The 14,898-nt window shown below is 33.2% G+C and overlaps 1 protein-coding gene across 1 annotated transcript in view; it reads right to left on the reverse strand.

The window, feature by feature from the left end:
• Positions 1-14,898, reverse strand: part of GAS2 (growth arrest specific 2) — a 259,404-nt gene that overhangs the window by 242,588 nt on the left and 1,918 nt on the right. Inside the window, exon 2 of the mRNA XM_081062994.1 lies at positions 14,624-14,706. The gene's annotated coding sequence lies outside the window, so the exon portion shown is untranslated. The remainder of the gene's footprint in view (positions 1-14,623; positions 14,707-14,898) is intronic.

Here is a 14,898-nt window from a genome sequence, read left to right on the forward strand (position 1 = left end):
AAATTTAGGGAATTAGAGATCAGACAAAGGTAAACATTGCTGTGCTTTGCTTAGCATTGATTTAGAATGAGAGGATGAAATATGCCATAGTCATTCAGCCTGGAGGGGGTTTACACCTTCAGCTGATTTTCCCCCCTCCCCCGATTGCTTTATTATTTTAGGTATGTTGAAATCGAAGCCTGCTTAAATCATCTGGGTGTTCCTTTGAGGAAGGGAAGAGAAAAAGAAACAAAGGAAAAACCAGTTCTTAGTTTCATAGACTAAACAGTAGAATATGACTCATTCTTTCACTTTATAGTCACACCTCTCAAAGAAGAAATTATTAATGTTCTTCATTTTCCAGCTATTTTGTCTCTTTAGTTGGTTTAGATGAAAAAAAAAAAAAATCATTCATGTCCCCACAGAGAAGGAAAGACATTTTCTCCCTACGAGTCTATAGGAGTCTGACCTTTTGCAGAACCTTCTCCCCTTTGTTTTTTGTTTTCTTATTTTATCTATCCCTTGGTATCTGTAGTTCTGGCTGTTTCTCTAGTGCAGAGGTCTGTTATGTATGGCCTGTGTGTCAGGGAGTGAGTGCACTTCCCCAGAATCCTTTGTACCTGGGCTGGAGGTGAATCTCTGAGGTAGCAAGAGCATAACAGAAACAGTTAGTTCACAGAGATGGAGCAAATGCAGACAAGACACTGAAGACAAAGGCAAGGCAAGTATCATGAAGGGCAATTGATATTTTAAATCCTACCAAAAAAATATGACAAAAACATATCACAGAGGCAGCACAGAGTTACCTTTTCATTAAATGACAATAGCAAAAGCGAAAGGCATCAGCTTTGGCTACATAATCAATGTGAATTAGAAGTGGGGCTTTGAGGTAACGTCTGAGTGAACTTGACCACTGATTATCTCCTAGCCTCCACAATAGTCACAAGTGTTGGAAAAGAAGACCTGCAAAGTGCTTTTCAGATTTAGTTACAAAATTCTTTAAATTATTTCAAATTCTTAGGTACACAAGTAAGTTTATTTAGACTGAGAATAGAAATCACACAAATTATAAATTTGTAAGATTTACAGGAACTACAATTTTAGAATTATTAAATCTTTCTAGATTAGAACCTTGTATCATTATGAAGTGACCTACTCTAGTATGACGCTATCTGTCTTAAAGTCTACTTATCTGATAATAGCTACACCAGTTTTTTTGTGTGTTTGTTCAGTTGTTTTTTCCATGGTATGTATCTTTATATTTTTCCATTGTTCTACTTAAAACTTTGTGTTTTAAAGATTTCTCTTATAAACCGCCTATAAGGGGCATTTTATAAATTCTGTGCAAAAGTATTTGCTTTTAACTGGAGCATTTAATTCAAAGTTCTAGAAAAACAAGGAAGGCAATTAACATTTATTGAGCATGTGGGGATGGGCTCAGTGCTGTACATCTATTTTATTTTTTATTTCTCACAACCACCATGTGAGGAAGATGTTATCTCTATTCTACAGGTGAGGAACCTGATGTTCTGTAACATGCCACAGGTCACACGGTGATGAATGACAAAGCTCCGTGTTTCTGACTATCAAGTCCATACTCTTTCTGTCCCACCACAGAATTCTCTCACTCATAAAAAATCTTATACAATGAGGATTATTTACCTAAAGTTTGACTTAAATAAATCATTCATTGTGTATACATTTAGGCATAAGTGTAGTATAACGTAAATCCATAATGACCATTTCCAAATAATATAAAAGCTTAAGGAAATTTCAATTTAACTCTCTCCTGCCATTTGGCCTCAACAAAGACCATAAGAGAAATGGCAATCTCCCAACAGAACACAATATATTAGAACGTTGAGGGTTGGATTCTTGAATCTGGTCTTCCAACTCTAGGTACCTTAAGAGTTATGTCATGTAGCTCTTGCCAAAGCACACAGTGAAATATTTTAATAAGAGAGCAAGTACAGTTTTAAAAATCAAGCAACTTGTAAAGGGGTATTTTAATTTTCTGTCATCCACGAGTGCCAGTAATTAGTACTGCTTAAATGCAGTTGGCATATTTATGACTTGAGTTTCCTTCTTATATCCACTCTTCACTTTTTTTTCTTACCTCTTAACAGTGCTCAGAGACCTGGGAGCACTCAGTGCAATTCAGTAGAAAGTGAAAAAAATGGTTTCTATAAAAACAGCAATTACTTCTGTCACGTTTTTTTAGTCGATTTAAATAGAATTTAGGAAATTCTTTATTAGTTTAGAAAAATTCTGCTGCTTCTCTTAAGCAATTATTTTTGATTGTAGATTTTGAATTTAGTATGAAATAAATGAGCTGATTGTAGTAGCATTAGTCATTGAGTTTCCAGTGATTATTCAGGGAAAGCTCAATGCAGTTGTAGTTAAATTTGCACAAAATTAATCCACAAAATTATGTAAAAGGGGACTTCTGATTTTGGCAACATGAATAATTCTAACATAGGCTCTTTACCCCTCAAAAACACTTACTAATGCTGGATAAAATTTAACAAAAATAAGAAAGTAAATAAATAAAAGCTGGATTCCGAAGAAGTATTGGAAATCTCAGATTCCAGAAAAAAGAAGGAAAGTCATAGTGAAAAAGGTAAGCAATTACATTAAGTCTGTAACATCCTGGGAAAGAGAAAAACCCTGATATACACCCTATTATCTCAATTCTAGGGATTATTCCTTACCTAGGAGCATAAGAACTTAAAACTGGAATTGGGAATGCTGAATAAAGGTAGGACACAATTAGAGTGGCCTCCTTCATATAAGTGGGACTAAAAAAATAGCCCAGAAAAAAAGGCAAGAAACCTTTGATTCTGACTGGAAAAAAAATAAAGCTTTCCATTAGAAACCAAAATTTGGGGCAAAACAACATATAAATGTGGCATCAAAATTTAGCTATTTTCTATGAAGCTATATATTTGTCAGTTCTTCTGTCATAGAAAAATAGCATAGGCTGGGTGGCTTAAACAACAGAAACTTATTTTCTCACAGTTCTGAAGTCTAGAAGTTTAAGATCAAGTTTTCATCAGATTCATTTTCTAGTAAAAGCTCTCTTCCTGGCTTACAGATGACTGCCTTCTTGCTATGTCTTTATGGCATATGCACATGAAGGAGAGAGAAAGAGTATTCTCTTTTAAGGACACTGACCCTATCAGATTAGGGTTCCACCTTTGTAAACTCCTTTAACCTTAGTTATTTCTTAGAAACCCCATGTTCAAATAGTCACACAGAGAGTGAGAGCCTTAACATATGAATTCTGGGGGCAAAAATATTCAGGCTCTAATAAACTATCTCAAGCTAATAAATTAACTAAAATATTTTCCTCTGAGGATGAAAACCTCTGAGGAACCTGCCAAAAGTCAATAATAACATGATGTAGAAATATTTCTAATACCTGTGAACATGGGATGGCCACAGAAGTGGAGGGCAGGAAGTGTTTGAAGATGAGCCCAAAATAAGTGGAACAGAGTTGCGATCCCAGAATTAAATCCATATATATACATATATATATATGGATATGGATTATATATATATGCAATATATATGTATATATTGCATATATATGTAAATAATTTTCAACAAAGGAGCCAATAGCATACAATGGAGAAAAGAAATCTTCAATAAATGATGCTGGGAAAATTAGAAAATTATGTGCAAAAGAAAGAAACTAGACTACTATCTGTCACTATACACCAAAATTAACTTAACATAGATCAAAGACATAAATGTAAGACCTGAAACAATAAACTAAATAGAAGAAAACATATGTACTAAACTTATGGACCTTGGTCTTAGAGAGGATTTTATGAATTTAACCTCAAAGTCAAGGGAAGTAAAAACAAAAATAAGTGAATGGGACTATATGAAACTAAAAAACTTCTGGATAGCAAAAGAAACGATCAATAAAACAAAGAGGCATCCAACTGAATGGCAGAAGATATTTGCAAACAACACCTCTGATAAGGGGCTAATATCCAAAATATATAAAGAATTTATACAACTCAACAACAACAAAAACACAAACAATCCAATCAAAATATGGGCAGAGGACCTGAACAGACACTTTTCCCAAGAAGATATACAAATGTCCAACAGATGTTAAACTTCATTAGCTATTACGGAATTGCAAATCAAAACCACAATGAGACATCACCTCACTCCTGTAGGAATGGCTATTATCAACAAGAGAAGTAATAACAAGTGTTGGAGAGGTTGTAGAGAAAAAGAAACCCTCATCTACTGCTGGTGAGAATGTAAAATGGTACAGCCACTATAGAAAATAGTTTGGAGGTTCCTCAAAAAATTAAGAATAGAATTACCATACAAACCAGCAATCTCTCTTGGGTATCTTCCCAGGATATCTGAAAACATTTATCCGTAAAGATACATGTACCCCTGTGTTTACTGCAGCATTATTCACAGTGGCCAAGACATAGAAATGACAAAAGTGTCCTTCAATAGATGAATAGATAAAGAAGATGCTTCTCAGCCATGAGAAAACGGGAAATACTGCCATTTGTGAAAACATGGATGGATCTTGAGGTCATCGTGCTAAGCAAAATAAGTCAGACAGAAAAAATTGAGAACCATATGATTTTACTCATATGTGGGATATAAAACTGAAAGCAACAAATGAACAAGACAAACAAGCAAAAACTCATAGATACAGACAACAATTTAGTGGTTACCAGAGGGTAAGGAGGGATGGTAGGAGGTAGAAGAGGGTAAAGGGGATCAAATATATGATGATGGAAGGAGATTTGACTTTGGGTGGTGAACATACTACAATGTTTAGATGATGTATTATAGAATTGTACACTTGAAACCTATCTAATTTTATTAACCAATGGTCACCCCAATAAAGTTAATTAAAAATTACAAATTACATGAGAATTGACATGCCATAGGAAACATTCTAAAGGTATGTTAACCTTTAGAAGATATATATATATATATATATATATATATATATATATATATATATATAAAACCTTTAAAAAGATATATATATATATATATATATATATATATATATATATATATATCCTTTAAAAAGATATAGAGACCATAATAAAATTATAGGATATTGTAAAATAAAGACTAGACGTGAAAACAAGCAGAACACCTAGAAATTAACAATATTATTACTGAAATTAACATTTTTTATGGATTTATTGTAAAGATAAAAATACTTGTAAAGTGAAGTAGGTAGACATGAATTATCCAGAATTGGTAGTGATAAAAATATACATAAATTTTATAATGATAAGTATGTGGAGAATATAAAAGAGGTTAAGAGAAACGGAGGACAAACTGTGATGGTTCAGCATACATCTCGTACAAGTTCTCAAGTGAGGATATAAAAAAAGTCGGGGAGAATTAATATTCAGACAGATGATGATTGGGACTATTTCATAATTGATGAGAAACATAATCCTCATACCGATGAATCACATCAGGACTAAACTAGAACAAATACCAATAAATCCCCACATTATTATCATAAAACTACAGAAAGCCAAATTCTAAGAGAACATCTTTGGAGCAACCAATGTGAAAAACCAGATTGAGATGATCTAAAAAGGAAAAATAATTAGATTTTTCAGTGGCAAGAATAGATGTCAGAACACAACGATATCCTCTATAAAATGAGATTAAGATGCCTCTGTAGAAATTGCTAATTCAATCCTACAAAAAATTATCCAGGATGTAAAATATTTCAATAAATGCAAAACCTGTTTCTTTGTAAAGACTTAAAATAGATACATTTTGGCAGAACAGTAGCAGCAGCCGTGGTAGTAGCAGTAGTAGTAGTAGCAGAACAAGAACAAGTGGAAAAGGCACATAGAAACAATTCTGTGAACTAAAAAGCTATTAATAAACTATAGTTAAAAATAAAATTTGAAATTTTAAGGCAAATTTTTAGAAAACGGCTATCAAAATTGACTCCAGAAAAAATAGTTGCATATTCAAATGAACCTGTAAATTATTTTTTGAAAAAATCTGTAATCAAAAATCCACCTTCAAAAATGTTACCAGGCCCAGATGATTACAAAGATGAATTTTAGCAAACTTGCAAATAACTGATAGTTACTACTTTATGCTTTGTACTGTTAATAAAGAATAGAGTTGAAAAACAAAACAAAGAAAACTTCATTTTATAAACTTGCATACACTGATACTAAATCTTGAAAGTGTGAGAAAAAAGTTATAAACCAATTTTATGTGTAAGATCATGTCTAATCCCAGTAAGTAAATAGCTATGTATAAAAAAATAACATTGTTATTAATGGTGAAGCTTTCAAAATCCCTTTAGAGTCCATAACCCAAATGATAGCTGTTCTGCTGTTTCTTTTAAAGTTGTAATGGTGATCCAATTTAGTGTAATAACAAAAAGGAATAAAAGAAATAGGAGGTAAACAATTGGAAAGGGAAAATAAAATGAACATTCACAGGTGAAATGATGCTTTACATGAAAAAGTCCAAAAGAAAATTAGTATTTTTCCAGAAATAATAAAAGAAATCATCAAGGTGTTTAGCCAATAAATTAATAGAAAAGGTTAGTAGCTTTCTCGTACACTAACAATAACAGTAAGTTAAGATTAGATAGATATATGATAGATAGATGATAGATAGATAGATAGATAGATAGATAGATAGATAGATAGATAATCTCTTCACAACAGCCTCATAAGTCATTTAAAAATTATCTATCAATATAATACAAGATTTATGGGGCGGTCAGTTAGCTCAGTTGGTTAAAGAGCAGTGCTCTTAACAACAAGGTTGCCAGTTCGATCCCCACGTGGGCCACTTTGAGCTGCGCCCTCCACAACTAGATTGAAACTACTACTTGACTTGGAGCTGATGGATCCTGGTAAAAACACATTTAAAACAAATAAAAAGATTTTTTAAAAAAATGTAATGGAGGCAATTATAGTTTTATTTACAAGCATAAAGTAAGATAAAAATAAGTGAAGAGATCTTCCATGTACATGGATTCAATTATTCAATATTCTAAATAAGATCATTTTTCCTAAATTAATCTATAAATTCAATGCTATTCCAGTCAAGTTCCAATAAAATTTTTGAAAAATTGGTCACATATTTACATGGAAAAGTAATGAACCAGAAAGTCAAGTCCAATTTGAAACAGAAAGGCAATGGCTATCCCTCTACCAGACTATCAGATATCAAGATAACTTGTAAGGCTAGAATAATTTAGACTTTAAACCTGTCTGGTACTGGGACAAGGATAGATAAAGACATAAATGTAATTAAATAGGGAATACAAAAATAGAACACATCCAAACACATTTAGACTGAATGTTTTACTCTTAAAATCAGATAAAAAGTAAGAAATCAATTCTTGCCACTTTTATTTAGCATTGTATTGGACATCCTAGCCAGTGCCAACAATAAGAGGAAAAAAAATTTTAAAAAAGGAGAAAGGAAAGAAAAGAGAAAGGAAGGGAAGGAGAAAGAGGGGAGATAGGAAGGGAGGTAAGGAGAGAGGAATAAAAATTAAAAGCATCCAGATTGGGAAAAAAAAAGAAATCTGTCTAATGCAGATAAGATTATTCTATACATAGAAAATATCAAGGGACTTTTTAAAAATTAAAGTTTATTGGGGTGACAATGGTTAGTAAATTTACATAGGTTTCAGGTGTACAATTCTGTAATACTTCATCTGTACAATTCTGTAATAATTCATACATCACATTGTGTATTTACCACCCAGAGTCAGTTCTCTTTCTATCACCATATATTTGATCCCATTTATCCTCATCTAGCACCCCTCTCCCCACTTACCCTCTGGTAACTATGAAACTATTGCCTGTGTCTATGGGTTGAGAGGCTGTGGAGAAAAAGAAACCCTATACACTGTTGGTGGGAATACAGATCGGTGCAGCTTCTATGGAAGGAAGTATGGATGTTCCTCAAAAATTTAAGAATAGAATTACCATATCACCCAGGAATCCCTTTCCTGGGTATCCACCCAAAAAATCTGAAAACATTTATCTGTAAAGATATATGTGCTCCAATGTTCATTGAAGCTTTATTTATGATGGCCAAGATGTGGAAACAACCAAAGTGTCCTTCAGTATATGATTGGATAAAGAAGATGTGGTATATATACACAATGGAATACTATTCTGCCATAAGAAAAGATGAAATAATGCCATTGTGCCAACGTGGATGAATCTTGAGATTATTATGCTAAGTAAAATAGGTCATACAGAAAAAGTCAAGAACCATGTGATTTCACTGATATATGGGATATAAAACTGAAAAGAACAAAGGAAAACTGACAACCAAATAAGGAAATTTTTTTTAAGTCCAAAAACTCATAAATGGGTTTAGCAAGGTTGCAGGACACAAGATCAATATACACATATTGTTTGTATTTCTATATATTAACAAAGTTAGTATTTCTATATACTAACAATGTATTTCTATATACTAACAATGTACACATATTATTTGTATTTCTATATACTGAAAATAAAATTATCAAAGAATTCCATTCTCAATAACATTAAAAAAAAGAAAATACATAGAAATAAACTTAACGAAGGAAGTCAAAGAATGAAGACTACAAAACATTGCTGAGAAAAATTAAAGAAGACCTAAATAAACAAATGACATGTCATGTTCATGGATTGGAAGACTCAATACTGCTAAGAAGAAAATTCTCTAAATTGATCTATAGATGCAACATAACCCCAATCCAAATCTCAGCAGATAGTTTGCAGCAATTGACAAATCAACCCTAAAATGTATATGAGAAGCAAAGGGTCCTGAACAACCGTAACAAGTCTTTAAAAAATGAACAAAGATGGAAGACGTATTCTGCCCAATTTAAAAACTTACTATAAAGTGACAGTAATTAAGATAGTGTGGTACTGACACAAGGATAGGCATCTAGATCAATGAAAGAGAATTAAGAATATAAAAATTAACTTACATTTGCAATTAACTGACATTTAACAAAAGTGCTAAGGCATTTATGGGGGATGTTCTGCTGGGAAGATTGGATATCTATATGAAACGGTGAATGTAGAACATTACATCATACACAAACTTTAACTCAAAATGGATTATAGACCTACATGTAAGAGCTAAAATTATACAATTTCTAGAAGAAAACACAAGAGAATTTGATGAGTTACACAAAAAGATTTTAGATATGAAAGCAATGGCAAAATCTATAAAAGAAAATGTATATATTGGACTTAATCAAAATTTTAAACTTTTATGCTTCAAAATATACAATTAAAAGAGAAAAAGACAAGCCATCCACAGCACAAATATTTATACGTCATATATTGATAAAGTACCTTTGTCTGGTCTATATCAAGAACTCTTTCAACTCAATAATATGTAAACATATAACAATTTAAAATAATCAAGCCTATGAGTAACTATTTAAAAAGAAGATAAATGGCTAATGAGCTTGTGAATAAATGTTCAATATAATAGTTATTGGGGAAATGCAAATGAAAACAATACAGTAACACTTTGCATCCATTAGAATGTCTATAATCAAAAAGGCAAACAGCATCAAATTTGAGAAAATGGAATTCTCTGGTAGGAATATAAAAATGGTATAGCCAGCTTGGAAAACAGTTTGTCAGTTTCTTAAAAAGTTAAATGTAAACTTACCGTTAAACAAACTTAGCTTACTAGAGCTGTCATGAAAAAAATTACTTCACACAGGGCAGCTTAAACAACAGAAATGTATTTTTTCACAGTTCTAGAGGTCCAAGATCAAGGTGTGGGTGGGTTTGGTTGTCTCTTTGATTTGTAGATTGCTGCATTCTTGGTGGGCCCTCACATGGTCTTTTTCTGTGCACAGGCATTCCTGGTGACTCTCTTCTTATAAGGACACCCATCATCTTGGGTTAGGGCCCCACCCTTATCTCTTCATTTAAACTCAATTATTTCTTTTAAGCCCTATCTCCAAATATAGTTACATATGAATATGGAGGGAACACAGTGCAGTCCATGATATCATGGTACAATCTAACAACTGCACCCCTAGTTAGCTACCAAAAAGAAATGAAAATATGTGTTACACAAAGACTTACATGTGAGGATTCACAAAAGCATCACTCATAACGGCCATAAAAACAAAACTAATCTAATGTCCACGAACTGGTGAATGGATAAACAAGATTTAGTTTATCCATCCAATGGAGTAATGCTTAGCAATAAAAAAGGAATGAACTACTGACTTGGATACAACATGGATGAACCTCAAAAACACTGTATCAAATTAAAGGAGCCAGAAAAAAAAGACTATCTTTTGTGTGATTAGATGTACATGAAGTATCCAGAAAAAAACAAAGCTATAGAGACAAAAAACAAATCAATGGTTGCCTGACATTGGGTGTGGAACTTTGAATTAAATTGCCAAGGTACATGGGGAATTTTTGCAAATGATAAAAATATTAAAAATTGAATTATGCTGATGGTTGAACCACTGTGTAAATGTACTGACAATCATTGAATTGTATACTTACAATGAGTAAATTTTATGTTATGTAGATTATACCTCAATAAAGCTATGAGAGGGGAAAACATTTAAGGAAAGAAATAATGTAGGGATTCATGATTGAGTGGACCCAGGAATCCTAGTGCCTTCTCTTTCCCCATGTCTCATTCCTTTATGGAAATGGTATGCTTATTTTACAAGTTTCTCTGGTCATTAAAAAAAAAGTACTTTGAAATGAGCTATTGATCTTGAGACCTTGGTTCTTCGAGAGAAGTCAAACATAGTCAGACTTTCTATTATGGAATCATTTGTTATTTGGAATCTTTTATCAGCACTGATTTTGATTCAAGACCACAAAGCTAATTTCTTTCAAAACTTTAAAAATATATTGTTAAGCATTATTTTTTCCCCATGGCCAATTGGGAGCAAAATACAACACACAGTTCTCATTTATAGTAAAGATCAAGGCTACACTAGAAATTATGCTATAGATAAGATGTCAATTAGTTTTCAATTGCATGTAGATGATTGTATTCATTTATGAATTTTTCTTCCAGACTTTTTGCCTTATGAGAAAAACAATAAAACATGGGCTGTTCTATGTTCTTTGACTGATTTCTCATTTCAATTAAAAATTTTCAAGCAATTGTGGAAATGTTCATGTCACTATGATGTTTTCTCAAAGCCTGAAGTCTTCACAATCCTTTGGCCCTGGCCTCAGTTCCCAAGCCAGAAGTCATTTCCAGCTTTTCGCTAGGAATTTAATTGCACTTTTTGATTTGTACTGAGACACTTAAAATTTCATACAATTTGGATATACTTGTGTATCTAAAGCCAATTTGTGTCTTAGGCCAAACCCTGAACTGAATTAACTTACCATGAACTCTTTGACCCCAGAGCTATATCAAACCATAACACCAGTGCCCAGTTTGCAAAATCAAAGTAAGGCATGCAGTAAGAATGCTTTTCTGTGTTGGCTAATGAGGCATTATTTTCTAAAGTCAAAACCTCCTAGCAGACAGACATTTTTAATCATCTTATTTTTATACTCCAGTTTTCAAAGTTCAAACTATAAATGCCATAGGACAACCAGAGGAGGAATACGATTTTTTTTCCTTTTTATCTTCTCTAAATTGCAAGGAAAAGAATTCAGATGCCAACTGATGGAGGACACACACACACACAAAACAAACAAAAACAAACAAACAAACAAAACTAGATATGAAGCTGTATGGTACAACTTAAATAGACCAAACTTGGACGCAGATTCATCTGGAATTAGTTTCAGTGTTTCTTCTCAACTATGTCACCTTGTGCAAATTATTTTCAATCTCTAATCTTAGTTTCTCCAGTGGTAGAAGGTTACAAAAAATACCTAGTTAACAGGACTATCCTAAGTACTGAATGAAATATCCCCAGAGTTCTTCAACTGAGATAGCTGAACTGCTTTCAGTTTGACTGTGAAGTCCCTAAAACTGCAAGAGAATTTTCACATATAGAATGTTCATAGCTTTCATCAGCTCTCAAAGGAGTTTGTATGTTCAAAAATCACTGGGATGGGATATATAGGTGTTTGGCAAATGTAAGTTTGAGGATAACTTTTGAAAGTGTGTTTCTAACATCAATAATCTCTTTTCTTCTCCTTTCTAGAACAAAAGATTAGATTAAAATTGCAAATAGGATAAGAACACATTCAGAAGCCTCTTTATACCACATGAGTAGATGAACTCAACAATGAGAGGACATGCATCTTGGTGGTTAAAAATGTGGCCTGTGGTGCTAGACTTGGTTCCCCAGTCTAAATTCCCCTGACCCTGGACAAATCACTTAATCCCTATGTGCTTCAGTTTCTTCATATGTAAAAATGGGGGCAACGAATTTAAAATCTACCTTACAGGGTTATTCTGAGTCAGAATTTGAAAAGATAGGCCCCGTTCCTGTCTCCTGGTAAGCACTGAGAATAGAGAAATAACTGATCTGAGCCCTGCCCTCATGGAACACACTCTAATGGAACCCATTTAAATGATCTAACCAGGAGTTCCCCAACTCCCATTGTGAGCATTTATGCTGGCCTCCGATCTTCTGCTATAGTTGATACTGACTAGATGTAGAAATGTGCACTGTCTTAACCTCTATATTTTCCCTAAAAAACAATGTTACCTCCTGCTCCTGTCCCCCTTTGTTGCCTCACAAGCTTTTGCATAATCTTATTAATCTCTGAGCATGTTAGCAGTTATGAGACTAATTCATACAGAATCAACTTTGTACATATGATAACAATAATAATCATTTGTTTAATGATTACTATGTGCCATACTAGAAAATGTATATACATGAGTTTGCTTAATCCTTCAATAGTTCTTTAATATAGGTAATGTTATCCCCATTTTACAGATAGAGAAACAAAGCTAAGCTAGCAGCAATTATTTATTGGAGCCACGGTTCAAATTCAAGTTGATCTCTTAATTATTCAAGTCGGTAGTTTTATTTTAGATTCTATAATTTAAGAGATACCTTACAGAGGTTATTCCTCTCATAAAGTATTGCCTTTGAAAATTCCACCATTATTTTTTAAATGCCAGCATTCCTGTTAAAAGTAACTTATTAAATCACTAGCAAGATGTGTTAATTGGGATTCTCCAGAGAAGCAGAGTTAATAAGAAGACACACACACACACACACACACACACACACACACGTACACACACACACCCCTATATATGTATGTATATATGTATATGTTTAAATGTGTGTGTGTACATATACATATCCATGTGTTTACATATATGGAAGGAGAAGAGAGAGAGAGATTTATTATGAATTGGATCACACAATTATGGAGGCTGACAAGTCCCAAGATCTGTCATTTGCAAATCTTCAAACTGGAGACCCAGGAGAGCCAGTGGCATAGTTCCAGTTTAAGTCCAAAGACCTGAAAACCAGGAGAGCCAGTGGTGTAAATTTCAATCTGAGTGCAGGATAAGACTGATGTTCCACTTTGGAAACAGTCAGGCAGAGAGAGAGAACTCTCCCTTATTTCTCCCTTTTGTTCCATTCAGGCCTCCAAAAGATTGGATCAGGCCCACCCACATTAGTAAAGGGCAATTTGTTTTTGGTCTACTGAGTCAAATGTTAAGCTCATCTAGAAATACCATCACAGACATATCTGGATACTTAGTGGTCCAGTCAAGCTAACACATAAAATTCAAAATTACACAAGTTATTCTGAAATAGCTGTCCCTAGAGGGAAATTACATATTCTTAATATAATTTAGCAGTTACTAGTAAAATATTTCATTTCTAATATTTCACCTGATAGAACCTACAATTAAAATACATATTCCCTATATTAAACTTTCCCATATTGACTAAAGCTTGCTGATATCCAATACTTTTACTTGTTTTTTCTGTTACTTTCTCTTCTTTTAATTTCCAATTTGTCTTTTAGAGTTTCATTTAGGTCAGTTTGGCCTAGTCAGTCACTTGATCTGCTCTCTAAGTTTGCATTAATGTATGTCTACGGTTTCTCAGAGTTCTTGCAAATTGTTCGGCAGTTTTCTTAAAATATTTAACATTGATTGATAAAGAAACCCTCAAAAGATACACAGTGTTTACACTTTTATTCATTGAATTAATTTCAAGTTAGTAACATATTACAGAATTTTAAAACTTATTTTCAATGAGATTAAGCGAATAAAAATTCAGAAACACACACAATTGCTATAGTAGTGACTATGTGCCTGTTAACATTTATAGATCAAACTATATAAAATATCGAAGATATGCCTGTTTGCACGTACAGTAGCCTCACCCCCTCCCCCACTCATGGGAGATGTGTTCCAAGTTCCCCAGTGGATGCCTGAAACTATAGATAGTACCAAACTCTTTCCTACACATACAGAGCTATGATAAAGTTTAGCTTATAAATTAAGCTCACTTAGAGATCAACACCAATAACTAATAATAAAATTAAATAATTATAACAATATACTGTGATAAAAGTTAGGTGAATGCTTTCTTTCTCTCAAAATATCATATACTGTACTTACTTTTCTTCTTGCGATGATGTGAGATACAAAAGGCCAAACCTATTTCTGAATCTGGAGAACCATCTCTTACCTGCAGTAAACAGCTCGGTGTCAAGAGGAGATCTCTTGCTGAAGTCTTCGTATATGTTCAATGCTTTCTGTCGCAACATGTTACTGTCAATCAGAAAACATGTTCCGTTAGTCTTCCACCCACAAATTTAATGTCTTTTCCATCTTAACTAAGCACTTATAACACACTGTGGCTGTAAGTTTTGAAGTTTGAGCTGTGACAGCAAAACTAGCACGAATTTCTGTTTTCTTCACAATCAAGGATACAAGATTCATTCTTTGCAAAGATCTTAGCAA

The sequence above is a fragment of the Rhinolophus hipposideros genome, assembly GCF_964194185.1.
Source record: "Rhinolophus hipposideros genome assembly, chromosome: 10".
NCBI classification, from domain to species: Eukaryota; Metazoa; Chordata; class Mammalia; order Chiroptera; family Rhinolophidae; genus Rhinolophus; species Rhinolophus hipposideros.